Source organism: Lutra lutra, chromosome 3, assembly GCF_902655055.1.
Source record: "Lutra lutra chromosome 3, mLutLut1.2, whole genome shotgun sequence".
NCBI classification, from domain to species: Eukaryota; Metazoa; Chordata; class Mammalia; order Carnivora; family Mustelidae; genus Lutra; species Lutra lutra.
Genome location: NC_062280.1, coordinates 137,601,473 through 137,624,741, shown reverse-complemented (window position 1 = coordinate 137,624,741; position 23,269 = coordinate 137,601,473). Strand labels below are relative to the sequence as shown.

The 23,269-nt window shown below is 45.7% G+C and overlaps 1 protein-coding gene and 1 long non-coding RNA gene across 2 annotated transcripts in view; one reads left to right on the top strand and one right to left on the bottom strand.

Moving 5' to 3' along the window:
- The window catches only part of LOC125096368 (uncharacterized), a 54,096-nt gene extending 31,926 nt beyond the window's left edge, over positions 1 to 22,170 (bottom strand). The window contains exon 1 of the long non-coding RNA XR_007126159.1: positions 22,128 to 22,170. This is a non-coding gene — a long non-coding RNA (uncharacterized LOC125096368). The remainder of the gene's footprint in view (positions 1 to 22,127) is intronic.
- The window catches only part of LOC125096359 (28S ribosomal protein S31, mitochondrial-like), a 764,428-nt gene that overhangs the window by 48,031 nt on the left and 693,128 nt on the right, over positions 1 to 23,269 (top strand). The window lies entirely within an intron of this gene.

Below are 23,269 nucleotides of genomic sequence, written 5' to 3'. Positions count from 1 at the left end.
CCCAGGACCCTGGGATCATGACCTGAGCTGAAGCCCAGAGGCTTTAACCCACTGAGCCTCCCAGATGCCCTCCCTTCTGTATTTTTAAATGAAGTATCCACTTCTGGTAGCTCTTCTTTCTTTTTTTTTTTCCCTTTTTTTAGTTTTTACTTATTTAGTTGACAGAGAGCAAGACAGCGCAAGCAGGGGGAGCTGCAGAGAGAGAGAGAGAAGCAGGCTCCCCGCTGAGCAAGGAGTCCGGGGCAGCACTTGATCCCATGACCCTGGGATCATGACCTGAGCCAAGGCAGACGCTTAGCTGACGGAGCCATCCAGGCGCCCCCTTCTTATGATTTTCTTAATCACATTTTCCTTTTTCTAGTTTACTTTGTTGTAAGAACGTATACTATATATAACATAAAAAATACATGTTAATGAACTGTTTATGTTATTGGTAAGGCTTCTGGTCAGCAGGAGGCGATTAGTAAGTTTTTGGGAAGTCAAAAGTTCTATGTGGATTTTCACCCCCACTGGGCTGGCACCCCTAATCCCCAGGTTGTTCAAGGGTCAACTGTATTCAACTGTCTACCATTGGAATAGTGGGTTTGTGTTTTTTTAATATATATATTTTTAATGGAGTCTAAAGTAGGGCTTGAACTCATGACCATGAGATCAAGGCCCGAGCTGAGATCAAGAGCTAGACGTTGAACAGACTGAGCCACCCAGGTGTCGCTGGGATAGGTCCAGGGTCTTGTTGAAAGAAGAAGTGTGTCTGGGCTAGAGTTCAGGGTGGGGGGCTGTCTGTGAACTTAGATAGGAAAATATATTCTATTTCCACTCACTTCTCATGGAAAATTAGCATTTCCTTCCATTATAAATGTGCACATCACAACACACTCATATTAGCCATGCTATGACTTTGTCACCCATAGAAGTCATAACTGTTTTCGTAGCACATTAGAACACTGTTGCAGACATCTCAAAATATAATTTATGCTCATTACTATTTGAAAATTATAGTAATTATTAGACCTGCCACTAGATCTTTTTATTTAATGTGTCAATAAAGTGATAACTCTTATTATTATATCACATTTCAAAAATATTTTGATAACTGTATTTCAACATAATTAGCTCTCTTATACTCCCATATATTTTATCTTATGCATTTAAAAACACTATTCAAGGGCACCTGGGTGGCTTATTAGGTTAAGCGTCTGCCATTCAGCTCAGGTCACGATCCCAGGGTCCTGGGATCCAGTCCCACATTGGGCTCTCTGCTCAGCAGGGAACCTGCTAATCCCTCTGCCTGTCTTTCTGTCTTTCATGAATAAATAAATAAAATCTTTAAAAAAAAAAAAAGAACCCTACTCTGAGAGCATGGCATATACAAAATTTATACCACACTCTCCATGATAACATATTGTAATGGAAATTGCAAGTGTCACATCCAACTCCCTTTCTGTCAAACAGGTACCGCTTCTTTTTAAGATTTTATTTATTTATTTATTTGAGAGACAGAGAGCGTGCACGTGTGTGTGCAAGCATGAGCAGCGGGAAGGGAGAGGGATGGGGAAAGAATCTTAGGCAGACTCCCCACGGGGCTTGATCCACGACCTTGCGATCAGAACCTGAGCTGAAACCAAGAGCCCAGTGTTTAACCGACTGAGCCACAAACAGGTACCGCTTTTACTCTCCCCATCCCCCAACTGGGGGCATTCTGGTCTCTTTCCAGTCTCTTCAATTGGACAAACCCCTTGTTCACATGCTTTTGATTCTTGCTTCAATAAGACTGGTTATTAAATATAAGTAGCCAGTCTGACCTCTCTCTGAGCCCTAATCATGGAGTATCATTGTCTGTATTTCTTGTGGCACCCAACATTATCTCCAGCTCTCCATTTTTCTCCACAAATTAGCTCTTTTTCCTTAGATTTCTCCTCTCTTATTCTCTCAAGAGCAAAATGCAGCTTGGGATTTTTGCATACAATATGTATCTGCTTTGAGTGCTCTGTCTCTTAAGTTTCTGCTGGTTGGACAGCAAAGCACCTTAATGCTCCTAGACCTCTGAGTTTCACAGTGTCCAATTGTCTGTAGGATGATTTACTTTCAAATACTTTAATATTAACAGTGTGATGTATGTGTGTATAAATTAAGCTACACCCTAGACGCTGTGCACATTTGAAGTGCCCTAATTAGGATCCACACTCTAGCGGGGGGATTAGTTAGCATTTGAAGTGCCCTAATCAGAAATTCATTCCTTGAGGTAGTTACACAAGCATTTCAAATCCATTATTGATTTACAAATGAAATGATATGATGCCTGGGATTTGCTTCAAAATAATCCAGGAGAAGGGCCAAATAGGGATGTGGACTGAAACAGGATTGACTTCAGATTGGTAGTTGTTGAAACTCAAGATGGTTCATTAGCATTACAGGCATCTTATATATATTTGAAACTTTCCATAATAAAAACTTTTGAAGTACATGAAAATTGCAATCTATAAGAGCTTCTGTCTAAAGATAAGAAGCTGGGGCGCCTGGGTGGCTCAGTCGGTTAAGCGTCTGCCTTCCGCTCAGGTCATGATCCCGGGGTCTGGGATCGGGCTCCCTGCTCAGCAGGAAGCCTGCTTCTCCCTCTCCCACTCCCGCTGCTTGTGTTCCCTCTCTTGCTGTGTCTCTCTCTGTCAAATAAATAAATAAAACCTTTAATAAATACATAAATTGATTAAAGATAGCAAACTGAACACATGCTATCTATCTTCCTTGCTGAACCCTCATTAAAATGGCTGTAAAGGGATCTTTCCTTTAAAAAAAATAATAAATAAAAGAGGCCCAAGTACATAAAGTTGGACAGAATAGAAGAAAAGATGAAACCATTTTGGAGGCTGGGTAGCCAATGGGTGAGTTTTGATAAAGGGGGAGCCGACCAAGGAAATGGGACCAACCTGTTGTATGCTACAGAATCTACCCCTGCCCCCCGGTTGGCCATCGATTGTACCAGATTCCTTTGGAGGTGAGGGTAGAAGGAAATAGGTAAAATAAAACACACTGGTGGAAAAATAGGTTAAGAAGTCAGGTGGGGCACCTGGCCAGCTCAGTTGGTGAAGCATGTGACTCTTGATCTTGGAGTCCTGAGTTTGAGCCCTGAGTTGGAGGTGGAATTTACTTAGAAAACACACACCCAAGCCTCTAGATACCTGTCCAACCTACCCTACTCATAAAACACTGGAGATGTGTTCCAGAGAGGGTAAAACAGAAGGATGGGGTTGGGGGATACCAGGCTCTGCACTAACAACAGAGAGATTAACCGGAAACTCTCAAAAGGTCTAGATCTCTCCTCTGAAGATACTGAGATGCTTCTTCTGTTATCCGGTTCACCTTCCCAAAGACGTCTTGCCTGGGGGCTCTTCACCTGCTCTGGGATGGCTGTCCACTGCACACAGTGATTACCTGTCACCCCAGGACCTCTCCTCACCTCTTCCTAAGAGGACCTCTCTCCCATGTTGCTTATAGTTCTTCCTATATTACTTACGTCTTCCTCTTTCCTAGTTAACCTCATCTTTTGCTGAAGCACGTCCTCTAATAGCTTTCTGAGGAAGAAAGTATTGGTTAGTTCTTGCTATCACATGCTCTATACCAACCAACCACAAAACCTTGCATGGGCGCCAGCCTTCACCATGGGGACTAGATTCAGCTATAATCCTTTAAGCTAGTGATCTTGATGGTTATGAGAATCACCTGGGATGCTTGTTAAAAAACCTCGCCTCCTGAGACCCAGCCCAGATTTTCTTTACTTTTTTTTTTTTTAAGATTTTATTTATTTATTTATTTGACAGACAGAGATCACAAGTAGGCAGAGAGGCAGGCAGAGAGAGAGGAGGAAGCAGGCTCCCTGCCGAGCAGAGAACCCAGTGTGGGGCTCCATCCCAGGATCCTGGGATCATGACCTGAGCCGAAGGCAGAGACTTTAACCCGCTGAGCCACCCAGGTGCCCCCCAGCCCAGATTTTCTGATGAGAGCCTCTGAGTTAGGAACCTGGAAATTTATTTAATAAATTCTGCCATCTGGGAAGTATGAGACACACTCCTGTGAAAGGTGGTTCCATAAACCCAAGTCTTTGGATGTGTCCCAGGTAGGCATAGAGGAGTTACCTGGGGAGTTTGACAAAAATCCAAATGCTGCTGAAAAGAAAAAAAATCCAAATGCTGCTGATTCTGCCCCAGAGATTCTGATTTCAGAGGGTGTGAGGCGAGTCTTGGGAATCTGAAGTTTTAACAACCCTCCCTACCCAAGGTGATTCTGAAATGCAGCCAGGAGCCAGGGACCAGTGCATGAGCCGACGGTGCTACCAGTTAATCCAACTACTGATATCTTTCATCACTTTCCATCGATATTGACCTTTACGATGTTCAAGATACTTCCTGTTATTTGTAGACCTACTGTGGGAGGTAAAGATGACTAAGTTATGATCGCTAGCTACAAGAGCTTGGGTCTGGGGTGAAAGACATAAATGGGGTGAAAGGCATAAAACGATTAGCTAGAAGTCAATGCAAATCAGAAGTCAGTATATTTTTACCCAAGAACCAAGTGTAATTTATTGAGTGCCCATTTTTTGTGCTAGGCACCGTGTAGTTAGAACTCTTGACACTCCTCCAAATCCATGTATGAGTTCTGGGGACATGAGCCTTTTTTTTTTTTTTTTTTTTTTTTTTTTTGTGGTGGCGGTGGTGGTGTAATTGCAGAGCAGTCTGAATCGTGATTTCTGGTTCTGATGTTGTGTCCTCTGTTTGGGGGGAGATCACTTGATTAATTCTCTTTTACTGCAGGTGATATGTGGAAATATCAGGATATTTACTTAAAATTCCCTCTAAACTCATTATGGAATGTTACCACCCCACTCAGAGAGTATTTGGAAATGTGTGTGACAGGAGGATGGTCTTTGCTTTGTGGTTGTCTCCATGACTTGCAGAGGACAGTGGTGTTGCTAGGGTCACAACTGCTAAGTCCACACCTTGTCATACACACAAGAGTCCAGTATGTTGAAGAACTGCCCTAAATGCTAACATTGCCCCTGCCAAGGTACAGTGTAGCATCTCTCTCTCTCTCTTTTTTTTTTCCAATTTTCAATTTTTATTTATTTTTCTTAAGTAAATTCGAAGCCCAACATGGGGCTTGAACTCATGACCCCAACATTGAGAGTCACATGCTCTACAGACTAAGCCAGCCAGGTGTCCCTCAGGTCCTTCTTCTTGATTTCCTCACTTGGGGGACACTGACAGCTCAACCCAAGGTACTGGGCTGCTCAGCCTCCTTTCCCAGTCTTGCATCCAGCTCAGGAGGAGGAAGGATCCGACCCCTGATCTCTTTCTCTCTCTCTCTCTCTCAGTCTTCATCACCTTTGCAAATACCAGCTCAGCAGACTCAAGTCTGTAAAATCATCCTATAATCTGTAAGCATCGAGTGGGCTGAATCCAGATTTGGGTAGGAAGTGCTCCCCTAATAGAAACATAATTTACTGGAGTATGGTCCTATAAGAAGATAATAACAGAACACTTTGCATCCCTTCCTGAAGCATCAAAATCCTGTGGTCCCTGAGAACAATGAGGATGAATTTGCTTCTATGTGTATAACTAAAAGAGCCCAAAATAGGGGCGCCTGGGTGGCTCAGTAGGTTAAGCCGCTGCCTTCGGCTCAGGTCATGATCTCGGGGTCCTGGGATCGAGTCCCACATCGGGCTCTCTGCTCAGCAGGAAGCCTGCTTCCCTCTCTCTCTCTCTCTGCCTGCCTCTCCGTCTACTTGTGATCTCTCTCTGTCAAATAAATAAATAAAATCTTAAAAAAAAAAAAAAAGCCCAAAGCCCAAAATAGATCACACAATTTCTGCAGAGTGATTGGTTTTTTAAAAGCAGTGTTGATAAGTCATTTTTTTTTAAAGATTTTATTTATTTGCAAGAGAATAAGTGGGAGAGAGAGAGAGCTCATGAGCAGAGGCAGAGGGAGAGGGAGAGGTGAGCTCCCTGTTGTTGCTGGGCTTGCCGACCCCCAGGACCCTGAATCCCTGGTTCCGTGATGAACTGTGTCTTTGTGCATAGATTGTTTACTACCTTGTGCCTTTGTTTCCTCATTTGACAGGGATTGTAAAACTTTACCCCAGCTCATAGGATTGTTGTGATATGTTGTAGAAGATGAATAAATGCACATACTAAACGTGGACTAAATGCTTATGCATACATCTCTCTTGTAGCCTTAAACATTGCGTAAGTAGGCTTCAGTGCATTTCTTGTTGAACCCCTATGTAATCCTAGGTTTTCTCTAAGTTCATGGTGGAATTCAGCATAAAGAAAATCAGAGCAGCGGCGCCTGGGTGGCTTAGATGGTTAAGCGGCTGCCTTGGGCTCAGGTCAAGCCCTGCATCGGGCTCCCTGCTGGGCTGGGAGCCTGTTTCTCCCTCTGCCTCTACTGTTCCCCCTGCTTGTGTTCTCTCACTCTCTCAGTCAAATAAATAAATAAAATCTAAAAAGAAAAAAGAAAGGAAAAGAAAAGAAAATCAGGGCAGAAGGTAGCTTCACTGGTGGTGATTTGTCAATGATTTGTCAAATCATTATGTTGTACGCTAGAGCTAATGTAACGTTTTGTGTCGGCTATACTCAGATTAAAGAAGAAGACAGAAAAGGAAAAGCAAAAGAAAATCAGGACAACTGTTTTTTATATCAGGGTTTCCAACTTTCCTTACCTGTAGGAGTTGTGCTTATTTACTTACTTACTTACTTAACACACACAGAGAGCACAAGCAGGGGGAGCCGCAGGCAGAGGGAGAAGCAGGCTTCCTGCGGAGCAGGGAGCCGGATGCCAGACTAGATCCTTGCACCCTGGGATCTGACCCGAGCTGAAGGCAGACGCTTAACCACTGAGACACCTGGGCGCCCCAGGAGTTGTACTTTTTTTTTTTTTTTTAAAGATTTTATTTATTTATTTGAGAGAGAGAGAGGGCTCACAAGTAGGCAGAGAGGCAGGCGAGGGTGGGGGGGAAGCAGGCTCCCCGCCGAGCAGAGAGCCCGATGTGGGGCTCCATCCCAGGACCCTGAGATCATGACCTGAGCCGAAGGCAGAGGCGTAACCCACTGAGCCACCCAGGCGCCCCCCAGAAGTTTTATTTTTAAAGCACGTTTGAGACTGCATAAGCCATAATGTGTTTGTGGGTGACAAGTCTATTTTTACTCTTTCTCCGAGCTAGGTATTTCAGTCAAGCTATGGATTGCAGATGAATGTGAGCTCCTTCGTGAGAATGATCTATGTGTTAATAGGCTTGCTTATTCAAACAAACAAACAAACAAACAAACAAACAAAAACCCAGCTTTCGTCCTGTCCCTTCCTTTCCCCTGGAACATGAGCGGAGATGTACAGTTGCGCCAATGCGCTTCTGACCTTATGAGAAATAAACCCTGGAGACAAACGTAGATTTCCAAGTTGTCTAGTTCCTGTGAAATTATAATGGGTAGGTTAGGTTTTAGGAGAACTGTCCGTTAAGGCGCTTTCCCCTCCTACAGTATGACTAATAATGGTAGTTATTAACATTGAAGCAAAATACCTAGAATTAAGATTTTGGCAGAACACACTGAGACATTCCATAGTTTTGGACATTTAAGTATATGCCTTGATGAAATGTTCACTTCTTGCTTAACAGATTTTAAAAGCAAGAGGTGGAAATAAGTGACAGAAATAAAAGTAATATGACAAATGTACCTCAAATGATCTTCTCCACTGAATTTTAAAATTAAAATTAGGAGAAGGATTAAAAAAAAAAAAAACCTGAGAAGATCAGGTCTAAAAGATTTGCAAACAGCTTAGAAAAATCCCTGAGGAAGTAGCAGAAGAATGTTTCAGGCAATTTAAATTTCCTGGGAAGCTTTGCTCACTGTGAGGATATAATACTTTGAGAGCATTTTTCATGTCAGGGCTAATCATTCAAATTTGGCACAAGGTTATCAGTGAAATGGTTTCACTTGGCATATTTTTGACAGGAATCTATGGCTAGTTTCCCTCTGGTTTTGCCAAAACAGGTCTGCCCATCAATGGCTGAATTGGAAACCCCTGTTCTAGTGCATTCCCCCCCCCCCCACTCCCCATCCCCCCTGGGAGCCATCACTGCAGATCAGGCGTCATTTGGCGGTGGCCTGCTGCTTGGACGCTCCCTTGTATTTTCTCCTCTTCCTTCTGGCTAAGAGTGCACAGAGAGCTCTAGGCCATATGGGGTCCTTCTTGCCCTAGTTGGCTGGCATTCCACCCAAATGCAAGGAGAAAAAGTAGTTTCTGTGTGCAAATCAATGTTGCGAAAATATTTTACTATTCAAAGCAGGGCTTGTTTTTTTTTGTTTGTTTTTTTTTTTTGTTTTTTTTTTGAGGACAAAAATCTTTCTCAGCATTTAATTAAAAGTCATTCTGGTTCCAACTCAACCCCCAACCCCACAACCTACCCATTTGCCTCAGTTCCTCTCCACATCAGTGGCCCTTTTATCCAGTCTCTCATGTGGCACGACGTGTTCTTCTAGTATTCTTGTAGGGGTTTGGGGTTTTATCCTAATAGCTATCATCGATCTACTTTCAGAATTATCATCGTTCATGAAAATCTAAGGCATCAATTTCCTTTAAAGATTGATTCATTCCCAAAGCCTACTTCCTCCCTTTTCCTCAAGTGGAACATTGGTATTTTTAGATTAACAAAAAAGATGCTTCAGAGAGGGTGTGAAGATCTAAGGAAAATTCTCTCTTAGTAAGTATATTTACTCATTAAGTAAAAATGACACAGTTTCCAGAAGTACACCAGAAGGGTGCCCGGGAGGCTCAGTTGCTGGGTGTCTGCTTCTGCTGGGGCCCTGATCCCAGGACCCTGGGACTGGAGCCCTTGTGTCGGGCCCTCTGCTGGGTGGGAAGCCTGCTTCTCCCTCTCCCACTGCTTGTGTTCCCTCTCCTGCTGTGTCTCTCTCTGTCAAATAAATAGATAAAATATTTTTAAAAATAAACAAATTAATTAAATTAAAAAAAAACAAAAGTACAACTGATAAAGTTTTCCTCCCAGCCAAAACTAAATATTAGAAGAAAAGAGCTGATAGAGAATTCAAGACATTTCATGTTAGTGCACCTACATAATGTACAATGGTGAAAATGGTGGAGTATTTGTTACTCTTAAGATATTTTAAAAATCAAACAATTTCTAAATGTCTTATAAAAGACTTCTTTTTTCTTTTTTTTTTCACTTTTCCATGAGTTTATTGTCTTTTCTTAAAAAAGGGAACCTTTTTTGCAGACGGACTACTAATATTAAATACCAGTAGGGGGCACTAAAACACTGCTTTTAAACGTCATTAAAAGTACTTTCATCAAAGTGAAAAAGGACTTTTGGCAACTTCTTTGCCTCTTCTCATTCACCAGAAGATGATAGAGGACACTGGCAAGGGAAAGAAACGTGGTTCACGGAGAAGATGAAAACTAACAAATAACCATGACTAAATGGGGGCCTTGACTACTGGGTCAGACAACCAACAGTGGGAGGTAAATGACCATTATATTTTTTAAACAGTGAGTGAAATACTCAGTTTCTTGGAGTGTTTATTTCCATGAGAACAGAGGAAAAAGTAAGCCCATGCACTTCCCTTTGGCTGTGCCACAGAGCTAGAGAATGTGCAGGGCATTTAGCCCAGCCTGTGGCATTTTTGTCCTTTGTTTTGCAAATTTTTGTAGTATACAAAGAAGCCAACAGCACAGGAAAAAAAAAATTCCTATGGCTCTGAATATGTGAAGATTTATCTTCAATATGGGCCCCAGCCCAGCTAGTCTCTTGTGGGGTAAGCTTGATGCTCTGTCCCTGCCAAGATGTACAGAGCTTTCTCTGAAAGGTAAATTAGCTGCTCCACACATGGGATGAGCTGGATTTGGATCCTGACATGGGAGCAGCAGCAGGAATGGAGCTGAGGGGAATGCAAGCTTCGGTGGGGAGTGTCGATTTCAAAAGCCGGTTCTTCTTCTTTTTTTTTTTTTTTAATTAATTTTATTTTTTTTAAACATATAATAGATTTTTGGGACGCCTGGGTGGCTCAGTTGGTCAAGCAGCTGCCTTCGGCTCAGGTCATGATCCCAGTGTCCTGGGATCGAGTCCCACATCGGGCTCCTTGCTCATCGGGGAGTCTGCTTCTCCCTCTGCCTCTGCCTACCATTCTGTCTGCCTGTGCTTGCTCTCTCTCCCTCTCTCTCTCTCTGACAAATAAATAAATAAAATCTTTAAACATATAATAGATTTTTATCCCCAGGGGTACAGGTCTGTGAATCGCCAGGTTTACACATTTCACAGCACTCACCATAGCACATACCCTCCCCAATGTCCATAACCACCCCCCCAACGCCCCTCCCCCCATCAACCCTCAGTTTGTTTTCTGAGATTAAGGTCACTTATGGTTTGTCTCCCTCCCAATCCCATCTTGTTTCATTTACTCTTCTCCTACCCCCTTAACCCCCCATGTTGCATCTCCTCTCCCTCATATCAGGGAGATCATATGATAGTTGTCTTTCTCCGATTGATTTATGTCGCTAAGCATGATACCCTCTAGTTCCATCCACGTTGTCGCAAATGGCAAGATTTCATTTCTTTTGATGGCTGCATAGTATTCCATTGTGTATATATACCACCTCTTCTTTATCCATTTGTCTGTTGATGGACATCTAGGTTCTTTCCATAGTTTGGCTATTGTAGACATTGCTGCTATAAACATTCGGGTGCACGTGCCCCTTCGGATCACTACGTTTGTATCTTTAGGGTAAATACCCAGTAGTGCAATTGCTGGGTCATAGGGTAGTTCTATTTTCAACATTTTGAGGAACCTCCATGCTGTTTTCCAGAGTGGTTGCACCAGCTTGCATTCCCACCAACAGTGTAGGAGGGTTCCCCTTTCTCCGCATCCTCGCCAGCATCTGTCATTTCCTGACTTGTTAATTTTAGCCATTCTGACTGGTGTGAGGTGATATCTCATTGTGGTTTTGATTTGTATTTCCCTGATGCCGAGTGATGTGGAGCACTTTTTCATGTGTCTGTTGGCCATCTGGATGTCTTCTTTGCAGAAATGTCTGTTCATGTCCTCTGCCCATTTCTTGATTGGATTATTTGTTCTTTGGGTGTTGAGTTTGCTAAGTTCTTTATAGGGTGGCATTCTTGATAAGAAGGCTGTCAAATCCATGTCTCTGCGGTTTCCTACTCCCTCGAGCCCTGGCTGGAAACAACCCCAGGGACACAGCCGGGCGGGCTTCCAGATTCAAGAGGAGGCATTCTGCTCCTTGCTCCCCCTGAAATGTTTCCCCAGGCCCTGTCTATAATGAAAAGTGAAAACTCAGACCAAAACTCGGAAATATGCCTATTAAAGAAAAGAGATGATATATTTGGATGATTGACTGACCTAACTTGATTATCACACAAAGGCTGGCCTTCATCTTCCAATTTGCAGACTCCTACAGCAACAGGATGGATTGGGGACAGTTCAGTGGCTGACTAAAACGAGGCCATCTCCTGGAGATTAGAAAGCACTGAGGAGTGATTTTTCCCTTTTGTGATTCATTGGCAATTGAAATGGTTCCTGGCTGAAAGGAAGGTAGCCACGGATAAGTTCTTCCGACTAATACTGACCGGTAGTCTGTGGTTTGTAGAGGTTGCCTATACTTCCTTGGGTTGTGAGGCAAAAGGCAAGAGAACACACCCTAAACCCTTAGCTGAAGAGAACTGGGGGGATGAAGACATTTCCACATGTAAGGACCTATTTTACTGTCCCTGCTCCCCTTCCCCCAGGGGACTTAAAAACAAGTCCCAGAAACCAGCTCCAGGTGTGGAGGCCAAGAAAAACAAGTCTGTACGCACCTTGAGTCTAGCCCTGATATAAGTACAGCCATCTTGGCAAAGCAAAAGCTGGCACCTTGCACTGTAAGAGTGGGTTAGCATAAGAATGGCCATCCTGAAGGCTGGGAAGTCATTTCAATGAGCGTCCCTAACCAGCCCACAAGGCGCACGAAACTTGAGATAAGAGAAAGTAGCTAAAACCTAAGAAACAACTTAATCATATACCACCAGGGCAGTTAGGCGATGGTGCCACAGAGACCAGATGTTAAAGAAAAACAAATAGTTAACTTGCAGAGATCACAATCCTGCAAGTCAGGAATCTCCCTTGGTTTGCAAATGTCCTGGTGATTTACAACAAAAAGGGCTATCTTTTCAATGTCCCAATTTCCAGAGACAAATGGCTCAGTTCCTCAAGGCCAAAGGTCGCCCTCCCCACCATAAAACTGTAGGAGGCTGAGGCAGAAGGAAATGTAATTAAGGTGAAAATTCTTCTAAACCTAAATCTCACTTAACCGCCAGGGTGACGTCGGGGTGGCAAAAAGTTAAACAAAGTTAAACTGTCAAAGTGGGCACAAGATCTGTATGTAGCCATGAAGAAGTGCCTTGAAAATGCTATATAAACCCTTGGCTTTGAGTGCTCGGGGTCCTTGTTGAAACCTGCTGTGCCGGGCGGATACTTGGACCCCAGCTAGCTGGAGATAAACCTCGCTGTGTGACTTGCATTATCGAGAGTGTTCTCTAATTGAGGCGTGGTCGACTCTGTACCCTAACAGTCATTTTCTTTTCTTTTTTTAAGATTTTATTTATTTGACAGAAATCACAAGTAGGCAGAGAAGCAGGCTCCCTGCTGAGCAGAGAGCCCGATGCGGGACTCGATCCCAGGACCCCGGGATCATGACCTGAGCTGAAGGAAGAGGCTTAACCCTCTGAGCCACCCAGGTGCCCCTCCACAGTCGTTTTCTAAAGGTGCTTTAAAAAATGTTTCTGATAGCAGAGGTAGCACCTTCTGATTCCTTTTGAGGTTGACTTCAAAATAGAAGGGAACACAGGATTTTATTTGTTTGACTTGTAATTTTGTTTATTGTCTCCAGAAAGGAGACCTGAAGGCTCTCACCAGCCCCCAGCAGGTTCAGCAATAGAGCTGGGTTTTAAATACTACAGGAGTAAGGCCTCCTTGAACTGTAAAGTAGATGTTCATGTGTTCTCATCTAAACCCAAGCTTCTGAAACTCATAGGAAGGAAGGCTTTAAGGTAAAAATCCAATGCAAATAACCTTCTTTGGTGGGGAGAGAGCTCGAGCTAGCCGTTCAATTTGTCTTCACGTGCTTTTCTTCAGCATAGGACGAGCTGTGGAAAGAGTTCAGATAAGCCAACCATTCCGGAAGGGCAGGTTGCTCTTATTGTATATGGTAGGTTCAAATAAGCAAGTGTTAATGGCTTGACATCCCCCACATCATTTGCATTATACAAATGCAAATATAAGCATTATTATTGTTATTTATGGTCTACCTCTAGGCTTCTTCTTTAACATAAACTAAACTGGTTTTAGGCAGAGCTGGCTGCAAGTAACCCCGCCCCCCTCCAGACCCACCAGAAAAAGTCCAAAAGTCAATTTTCTGGGGGAAAAAAATGGAATCATGAAATTAATCTCTGGCTAATTTCTATTTCTCTTTTTAAAATCTCCAACATTTTTTATGTTGGAGGCAGAAAGTTAGTGTTAAACAGAAGACAAACTCTGGATTTTGATAATGGTAGGCTCAAGTCTTCCCATAAGTGGATAAACTTGTAAGGTAAGCCCTTGTGTCAACTGCTTAGGTCTTTGTACCTCAGTTTCAATTTCTGTAAAATGCGAATCATACTATCTCCTACTTTATTTGCGTGGTTTGAGGGCTAATTCAGATGACAGCCATAAAATGCTTAGTCCATAATAGTAGAAAAAGTAGTTGTTTTTTATTAATCCTGGGGCACAAAGAAATAACTTTCATGTATATGTTTGATTCTGGGTAAATAGCGATCTATGGTTTATAACTGAAAACATTTTGAAATAAGTATATACTTACTGTAAAGTTTTTCCTGCGAGATAAACACAACACCAGGCAAAGTGGGTGTAAGGCAAGATTTATTAAAGGCACTCTCTGGCAAAGTTTCAGGGTTCAGGAGAAGGGGAGCCAGGAAAGTTGCGCCGGGAGAGGGTGGGCACCCTTGGGCGAGGTTCCGCTACTCTGGAAAGCAGAGTGGCGGAAGTTGCGCCCAAGGCAGTGAGAGGGGGGCTTTTAAGGGGTCTTGAGGGGAGTTCAGGGGTCTTTTGGCAAGTTTCCCTTATTCGGATATTTCGCCTGCTCGTCGGGGTCCCATTGATCCACTGGAGCCCGGGGCGGAGGGTTTTCAGATTCCTGCTTGGGTCTTTGTTCTGTTCGAGCACAGGTTTTGTGGCGGGAACTTTCGCTATCTTAAGTAGCCCTTTCTTTCTGCCAGCCCAACACTTACATCTGTCAATTTATGTAACATTTTGTTTCAGATCATACATAAACCTGAAAAACAGGAGGAAGGGATTTCACCAAGCCTAGTCTTGGACTGTGAAAAGAGTTTTTCCAGGTTGGGTTCTTCCAGAGTGCAATATAGCTGTCAAATGTTCTGTTTTTAGTTTGTTGTTCAAACACAAAATTATTTAAAACACACATGGCATCCTATGAGACAAATCAATTTTTCCTCCAGCATGATATCAGCGATCAGCTAATTAGAAATTCCATTTTTAAATGTTAAACCTTAGAACATAAAATATTTCAGTGTGTTTTAAAAGGCTGTATTTACCACCAAATAGAAACCTGATTTCCTGCAGAAATACTCACTGTCCATCTATGTTTACTCTTTGGCACAGCTGACTTTGCAGATGGGTGGGCCCTGTGAGTCAGCCAAATCTGAAATTTGATAAAACTTACCTCCTGTTTTCACACCGTAACTGACACAGTCGGTGACTATAGGTATCATTAAAAGCACAGGTACTCTACACAGTCATTACCTCTTGTTACTGATTTTTATCAACCAATGACAAGCAACATGGTTATTTACCATAAAACGAAACGCAGTTTCTTCTTCATTCTTTTATTGCTGTCACAACTCTCTTGGGGGTTGCTTTCCAATCACATTTGACTCCCTTTCCTTACTAATGGTATGGAAATAGGGCGATTGGATTTGGAAAAAAAAATTTTGTCGTAAACAGCAATTAATTCTTACTGCTTAACTTGAACATTCATACATATTAGTTTTCCAAGTAAATAAGTAAAATGCCTCGTTAAACTTCCTTTCTGCCAAAAATGTACTACCATCTGTGTTCTACATGGCAGCATTTTCTTATTTAATACATATGTCCCCCCTTTTTGGGAAGCATGTTAAGAGTTTTAGTATGACATGAAACAGAAATAAAATAGTGAAAAACACATTGTGTTTAAGCAGGGATGCAAAATTCAGATTTGTGACATTCAAAGAATTTGGGATTTCATGTGCTATCCATGAATTTTATGGCAATTCCATGAGTTCTTAATGTCAGAAAAAATTTTAATGGTAACATTTGTACAGTTTGGAGTTTGGGAGAGTTATTTTATAGTCTCAAAGATAAAGACTTGGTGTTTAAAATAGGTTGAATTTGAGGGGCAGTTGGCTCAGTTGGTAAAGCATGCAACTCTTTTTTTTTTTTTTTTTTTTGTTTATTTGACAGAGAGATCACAAGTAGACAGAGAGGCAGGCAGAGAGAGAGAGAGAGAGAGAGAGAAGCAGGCTCCCTGCTGAGCAGAGAGCCCGATGTGGGACTCGATCCCAGGACCCTGAGATCATGACCAGAGCTGAAGGCAGTGGCTTAACCCACTGAGCCACCCAGGCGCCCCAAAGCATGCAACTCTTGATCTCTGGGTGGTCAGTTCAAGCCCCACATTGGGTGGAGAGCTTACTTAAAAAAAAAAAAAGTGGATTCTAAATAAATAAATAAATAAAATAAAGTAGGTTGAATGTCATCAAATAGTCTGAAAATCCCAGTTAGGAAAGGTACTGTCATGAGAAGCAATGCGAGAGACCTCAGTTATGGCCCGAATGTTAATATGTCCTCGTTCTGGTCCCAGTGCTTCACTAACTGTACAGCCTTGGGCCAGTCATTTAAGTTCTTAGTGTCTCTGTTTTCTGACCTGTAAAAGGAAGAGTTTGTGTTAGACCAATAATGATCATCTATAAATCCATCACCCAGATACAACCACTGCTAACATTTTTAGCTGACAGGAGTACCTTCTAATCTTTTAAGTATTGTTATCATCAGCATCGTTGCAATGTCACTACAAATGCTTTGTCCACTTTATTTGAAATGATCCCCTAAGTTTCTACCTTACAGATAAGTCATTATTTCTTTAGCCATTCTCTATTGTTGGTCATTTAAATTACTTACAAATATATTTCAGTTATTCCTGTCTCTTACTAACACTTCAAGTGAGGGAACAGAATTTGTGGAAGGAGACAAACATTGGCGCGCCTGAGAGAGAGAGAGTGTCAAAGAGAAAAACACCCCACTACCCCCCACCAAACCACTGCCGCCTCCCGGTGGAAAACCGGCACCCGCCCAGGCGGGCGACCACTGGCTGCCTGGGCGGGGGCGGCGACAGATCCCGTGAGTCGAGCCGCAGCCACATTCAACAGGCCGTAGCGCCGCGGTCGCTCTGCGGGGAGAGGTAGCGGCCCACTGCGTGCATCCGTCGGTCCTTCTGTCTGCGGGCCCTGTCAGCAGGAGTACGACGCCGACAGCTGTCCGGCCGGGTGACTCTGGCCTGCAGTTCTGCCGGTGCAGCGGACCTGGAAGAGTCTAGATGTTGATGGACCCGCGAAGTTAAGTTCTGGGCTCGCGCTTCCACTCCGCCGCGCCTTCTTCCCGGTTTTCCTCGGCTTGAGGCACGGACCTCGCCCCCCCAAATCTCGGACCGGCTCTTCGCACTCCCTCCCCCTCGGCCCCTTGTGGTGCGCTGGACCCCTCGGCTCTCCCGCGGCTGGGGGAGGGGTGGGGGTCACCATGGCCGAAGCGCCCCAGGTGGTGGAGATCGACCCGGACTTAAGGCCGCTGCCGGGCCGCGCTCGTGCACCTGGCCGCTGCCCAGGCCGGAGTTTAGCCAGTCCAACTCGGCCACCTCCAGTCCCGCGCCGTCGGGCGGCGCCGCCGCGAACCCCGACGCCAACGCGGGCCTGCCCTCGGCCCCGGCGGCCACTGTCAACGCCGACTTCGTGAGCAACCTGAGCCTGCTGGAGGAGCCCGGGGACTTCCCGCAGGCGCCCGGCTCGGTGGCGGCTGCCGCTGCCACTGCAGCGTCCCCTGCCACTGCAGCGGCCCCCACCGGGGGGGTCTGTGCGGGGACTTCCAGAGCCCAGGGGCGGGCTGCCTGCACCCGGCGCCGTCGCGTCATCGCTCGGGCCGCTGTCTCAGCACCGGCCAGTTACCCCAGCCGCCGCCGGGCCGCTTGCGGGGCAGCCGCGAAAGAGCAGCTCGTCCTGCGCTGCGCATGGGGCAACCTGTCCTACGCCGACCTCATCACCAAGGCCATGGAGAGCAGCGGAGAAGGGGCTCGCGCTCTCGCAGATCTGCCAGTGGATGGTCAAGAGCGTGCCCTAAGTCGAGGGTAAGGGTGTCAGCAACAGTTCGGTGGGCTGGAAGGTGAGTGGACAGGGAGCGGGGGGCCGCGGGGACCCCTGCCTTCACCCGAGGTCGTGGTGGGGCACATGAGGGGGCGACTGTGGAAGTTTGCTTGCCCTGAAAGTGCAGGGCATGCGGGCGGCGCGTGCAGAGAGCGCGGGAAATGGCAGACGTGAGTGGTGGGCTCGCCTGGGACCTGTCGGAGGACAGGAATAAGTGTGTGTGAGCGCGCTCAAGTGGGAGTTCGAGCGGGACGGGGAAGGGGGCTCACTTGGGAATTAGGAGTGAAAAAAGTACGGTAAGAAGTGGACATCAGAGAAGGCAGAAAAGTTCGCCAGTGAGGGCAGGAAGGGGTTCACTGGGGTCTGCTCCCCTACGACTGGAGGGGACTCGTGCCACTACTCCTTTTCCTCCAGGACCTTGGGGGGGGGGGCGGTGAGGGCGGCTCCTCTCGGGTCTCCTGCGGTGCGTGTCCCACCAGCTTGGGGCTGCGCAGCAGAGCTGTTTCCGCCGCGCTGGGCGGAGGAGGGCGCGGCGGCGCTATTCGGGGATAGACAGGTCGCCAGCCGGCCCCTGGGGGCAGGCAGCGCAGTTTTTGGAGGCCGGTGTGCATTTTGCTTTGTTTTGATTTTATCCGAAGTGGCTCGAGTGCAGGGGGCCGCGAGCAGAGCCAGAGGTAGTGCAGCCGACACGTGCGAAAAGGAGGCCACCGCCTGCCGAGAGAGCTAAAGTTCAAGTGCGACCCTTGGCGGGGGCGGGGGCGGGAGCTGGAGCAGCGACTGCGAGGGAGGGGCCGCAGGCGTAGGAAGAGAGCGCCTTTAAAGGGCCAGCGCGGGCGCCGGGGCGGTGCACAGCTCCCAGCCCGGCTGCGCGGATGCGAGGCCAGCCCTTCTCTACGCAAGGAAATGTCCCCAAACTTGGCCTCGCCTGTGGTCCGAGGCCTTTAATTAGGCATGGAGAGGCTGCTCTGGGTGACCAGAGTTGGAGATGTGTGTACCTCCTCTCTCGCTTTGCCACCTCAGTGTTACCGAGCGTGGAAGTATAGACGAGGCAGGGGTCTTTGTGACAAGTGTTTAGGGGGAGTGGGAGTGGAGGTGCGCATGAAAGGAATGTGTGGGGACGTCCTGCTTCAACAGAGGACTGTAGATGAGGCTCCTCTGGTTCTTTTTTGGTTTTCAGAGAGAGGACACTCAGAGGTTCTCAGGGCCGGGACAGGTACTTCCCTATTTTAGGGTGGAAAAGACCCGGGGGCTCTCAGGACAGGCTGTGGGCAGGCTTACCGGGGGTCCGTTCGCCGTGTGGCCTTCTGAAGCTGACGGTTTCTCACTGTCACAGGTGGAGGGATCGATAGGAAAGTTAAGGACTTCTTCCTCATCCCTTATCCTGACTGTATAGCATAATAAAGATTGATCTTTGCTGTGCAGTTGGTTACACCACGGTGGTTTTACATACGTTGTCATGTTTGTGGTTAATGTGTGTCCAAAAAGGTTAAGTTACTCATATCTTATTGAAGTTCTTGGAGAAGGAGCCAGGATTTTATTTTTTCCAATGTGTGTTTTAGAGTAAAAGTACCACTTACAATTTCATTCCTAGGCATTACGTGCAATTTTACTGTTTCAAAAAGCTTGGTATGTATTCTTTTAAGTCACAAAATATAGATCCAGTTTTACTTAACATTGGAGTTTAAGTACTTGACTTGCTCATCTGTCAACCCTGCTTGAGGTATTTATTATAAAGTATTTGCCATTAAAAAATTTTTTTTTTCTTTTTGGACATTGAAAGTACCGTGTGTACTTACACCATTCTTTTATGTCCTTGGAAATGGATACAATCTACTTCAATTTGCTGGAGTGCTTTTCTTCAAAGATGGAGAAGGGCAGTGTTTGGGGATTATATTTAGTTTTGCCTCTCATAGGGCCTTAAATCAGTATTCTTCTTAAACTAGGAGTATAACCTAGCCTTTTAAGATTAAGTGCTTTTTTTTTTTTAAAGATTTTATTTATTTGACAGAGAGAGATCACAAGTAGGCAGAGAGGCAGGCAGAGAGAGAGGAAGGGAAGCAGGTTCCCTGCTGAGCAGAGAGCCTGATGCGGGACTGGATCCCAGGACCCTGAGATCATGACCTGAGCTGAAGACAGAGGCTTAACCCACTGAGCCACCCAGGCGCCCCAGATTAAGTGCTTTTAAAAAAAATAGATATTAAGGACAAATCAAACCCCCAAACTTTTTAAATTAGGTTCTTTCTTGTTATAATTCTTTTTTACCTAAATGGAATTATAATTTTTTCTTTAAAAATATACTTATTATAGCTAGATGATCCATGAAGTGATAGTAAGAATTGTTACTATCTGTTCAGAATTGGAGGCCCAGTGACAGCTCCCAGTGGAAACCAAGTGGGGCTTTGGGAGGGAGGAGGCTGCTGTTCTCAAGTGAGTAAATGTTTCAGGTGTAATAAGAGTCCGTTGGTGCAAGTCAGATTGCAGCAAGTGCATTTTCACTTTGAGTAAAAGGATATTTTAAGAAGAAAAGAAACAATCTTAAGTATTCTAATTCATAGCTAGTCTTCTGGTTAGAGTTTTCATAAAAATGAGTTACTTGTTAAAACCAAGTTTCTCAGATTTGAAAGACTCATCTGTTTTTAAAGATTCATAAAAGGGACACATTTTACTATGACGTTTAGCTTTAAAAAGAAATCGAATTCTAAAATGCAAATCAACCCAAACCTAACTTTTAGAACAGAGGAGAGGCTGGATTGGAACTAAATATTTCCTGTGATTTACTACTGGGAATTAGACTGAATCTTTAATTAAATACAGTTTCTTGTGCTTTAACTTCCTGGGGCCTGCCAGAGATTTTGTAAGTCATTTGCATAGGACAGAATAGTTGAAAAGCTGATAAAGAGTTCATGAGCTTCTAGTTCCTTAGACACTGTTTGTATTTGTGGGATGTGCATTTTGTGTTTGTAGGGATGGTATGTTACATCTGTTTCACACTTGCTTTGTTATTGGCCATAACTGTCATAAGGTTACACTCAAAGTGGAAGCTAAGACTTTTGGAAAACCTGGGATCTTTTAAACCATGTACAGTATTTATAAATAGTGAAACTTCGGGGCGCCTGGGTGGCTCAGTGGGTTAAGCCTCTGCCTTCGGCTCAGGTCATGATCTTTGGGTCCTGGGATCCAGTCCCGCATCGGGCTCTCTGCTCAGCGGAGAACTTGCTTCCTCCTCTCTCTCTCTCTCTGCCTGCCTCTCTGCCTGCTTGTGATCTCTCTCTGTGAAATAAATAAATAAAATTTAAAAAAAAATAGTGAAACTTCATTTCCATCACCTGTCCCCCTCCCCCGCCCTCCCACCATCTAGAATGCTTTCTAGAGCTTGGGAAGTAGTATTGTGAGCTGTGGTTCCACTTCCCCTCCCCGCTTTTAATGGCAGTTTTAAGTTGACTCTTGTTTTTTGTTTTGACATTATTTGGAACACCTGGGTTAAAAGAATGCTTCAACAATAAGACTTGATACTTAAAGAAAATTTTAAATTGTTTTATATATCTCAGATACTTGGTTTGGAATGCCTTTTTTTAAATTTGGCCTATGAACTGACCGTACTTTTAAAAAGTTTTTTTATTTTAAAATTCACATTTTTGAGGTGAGTGATTTAAATCCTACAGAGTCCTTGGCACAGAGATGACAGATGTTTTCTTGCTGCATACTCACATTTGACTTAAAGAATGGCATCTTGGTGAGGCTAATTTCAGTTTGTTACTGAAATTACCTTAAAGAAAACCTTGTTTTACAGTGGAGTGACAATTTCCGAATATGTATTTGGGGAAGGGAGCACGAGGTAAGAGAATTAAAAATGAGTAGGGGAATTAATGCAGCAAAATTGATAAGCATATTTGCGAAGACTGAAAAAGGAGTGTAGGACTAATGCGACAGTTCTTATGGCTGGTACTTTTTTTCCAGAAATTCCAAAATCGGTGTCGGTGTCAAGTATGAATCCCTTCATTGGTGATTATCAGAATTTTAATTTTATTTTACCTATGTTTTTGTGGCAGGTCCTTGGGAGAGATGTGGCCAGAGTGGCGACTTCTATTTTTGTTTGTCATTCCCCCTCCCCCCGCCCCGGATTTTATTTTCTCAGAGTGGCAAATATTTGGATACTGGAAAGAAGACATTTTTAATTCTCATGTAAATTTTAAAAAAAGGTTAAAGTACATTGAGACCCTCTCCCCCCTGCCCCACAATTACTTAGAAGCTATTACATTGGCAATGGACACAAATATGGCTAGATACCATATACTGCACAGAGAATCTTTTAAGGGGACATATAAACTGGGAGGTGGGGATGGAATACTCAGTGGTGAGTTAGAATCCCTGATAGCCTGAAAGTGTTTTGCCTGTTTTTGTGGGTTTCCATCCGAGCTCCCTGTATGATCTGTATGATTTTCTAAGACAGCAGCTGTCGGTATTTGCCTGGAATTTCTTTGGAGAGCCTGAATTATTTGCATTTTTCTAGAACACTCTGCCCTTGGAAACTACCCAGTACCCGGGCATCGTGGGAATTTAATCGGCTGTCCCTTTTTTTTTTTTCCTGCCCCCTGTATGTGCCATAACTTACATAAGACTTCAGCGGGTCCTCCCAATACCCCCATCCCCCGCCCTGAGTTCCAGCTGGGGTTGAGCTCCAGCTCGGGTCGAGCCTCTCAGGAGTCCTCCGGGAACCTGGAGGAAGGGAAGCAACTCCAGGGGCCCGGGCTCCCTGTCCTCCAGGTCCTCCAGGTCCTCCAGCTCGCGGGCGCGCGAGGGCGCTAGCGTGCCGCCTCAGCCGCGGACTTCCGCTTCCTCCTTGCCAGCCCCGCGCTGCCCGCCCCCCGCCGCAGGGATGCTCCCGGGCCCTGGGGCCGCAGCCCTTGCGCTCCCCCGCGGGAGGGCGGGGCGGAGGGCAGCCGACGTGGGTGTTAAGCCGCAGCTCCGGCGACGGCGGAGCCCGAGCAGCACGCGCGGACAACTGGCGCGGCGGTGAGCGCAGCCCCACAACCGCCGCTCAGTGGGCTGCGGGAGGGAGCGGGGCGCGAGCGGGCCTACGCGGCGGGGCGGCGCGACGGCGCGACCTTTTCCGGGCAGCCGGCGCGCTTCTGCGGTCCGCGACCCGCTCGCCGTCCACGCGCCCAGACCGTTAAGGGCGCCGTGGGCCGGGGCTCGCCGGAGACTCCGGGGCTCCGCGGCCTCCTTTCCGTAGAGTCACCTGCCGGGAAGGGTGTCCTTTTTGCCCCCGCGGAGTGTCATCAGGCCTCTGGGCACCGCGCCGCCCATGCCCGGGCCCGAGCGGGGGCGGTTATGAATGGGAGACTCTTGCAGGTTGTTGGGCTGGAGTCCGAGGACGTGAAAGGCAGGACGAGAAAGTTGGAAGCAGTCTCCCTCGCGGGCCCTGTGCGCCTCCCCCCGGGAAACGGAGCCTAGGAGCGCAACTGCCTGGTCGGCCTGTTAGCGGCCTGACTGGCCAGCATCACAGCGCCTTGGGTCCGGCTCTAGTCCTGGGCGGGAGGGCGGCCGGGCCAGCTTGAGCCTGTGCTGCAGTCTTCTCGCCCTTGGTGTTACCGCGTTCTCCCTGGCGAGAAACTCATTTCCTCCAGAACAGAAGGATGTGCGGCTGGCGATGTTGTTTGACTCTCCTGGAGTCGGACCCACATGTCTTTGCAGGAGAGGTAAAGGGGCACTAAAAGGATTCAGCTTTTTAACTGGCTCAAGACTGACTTTTAA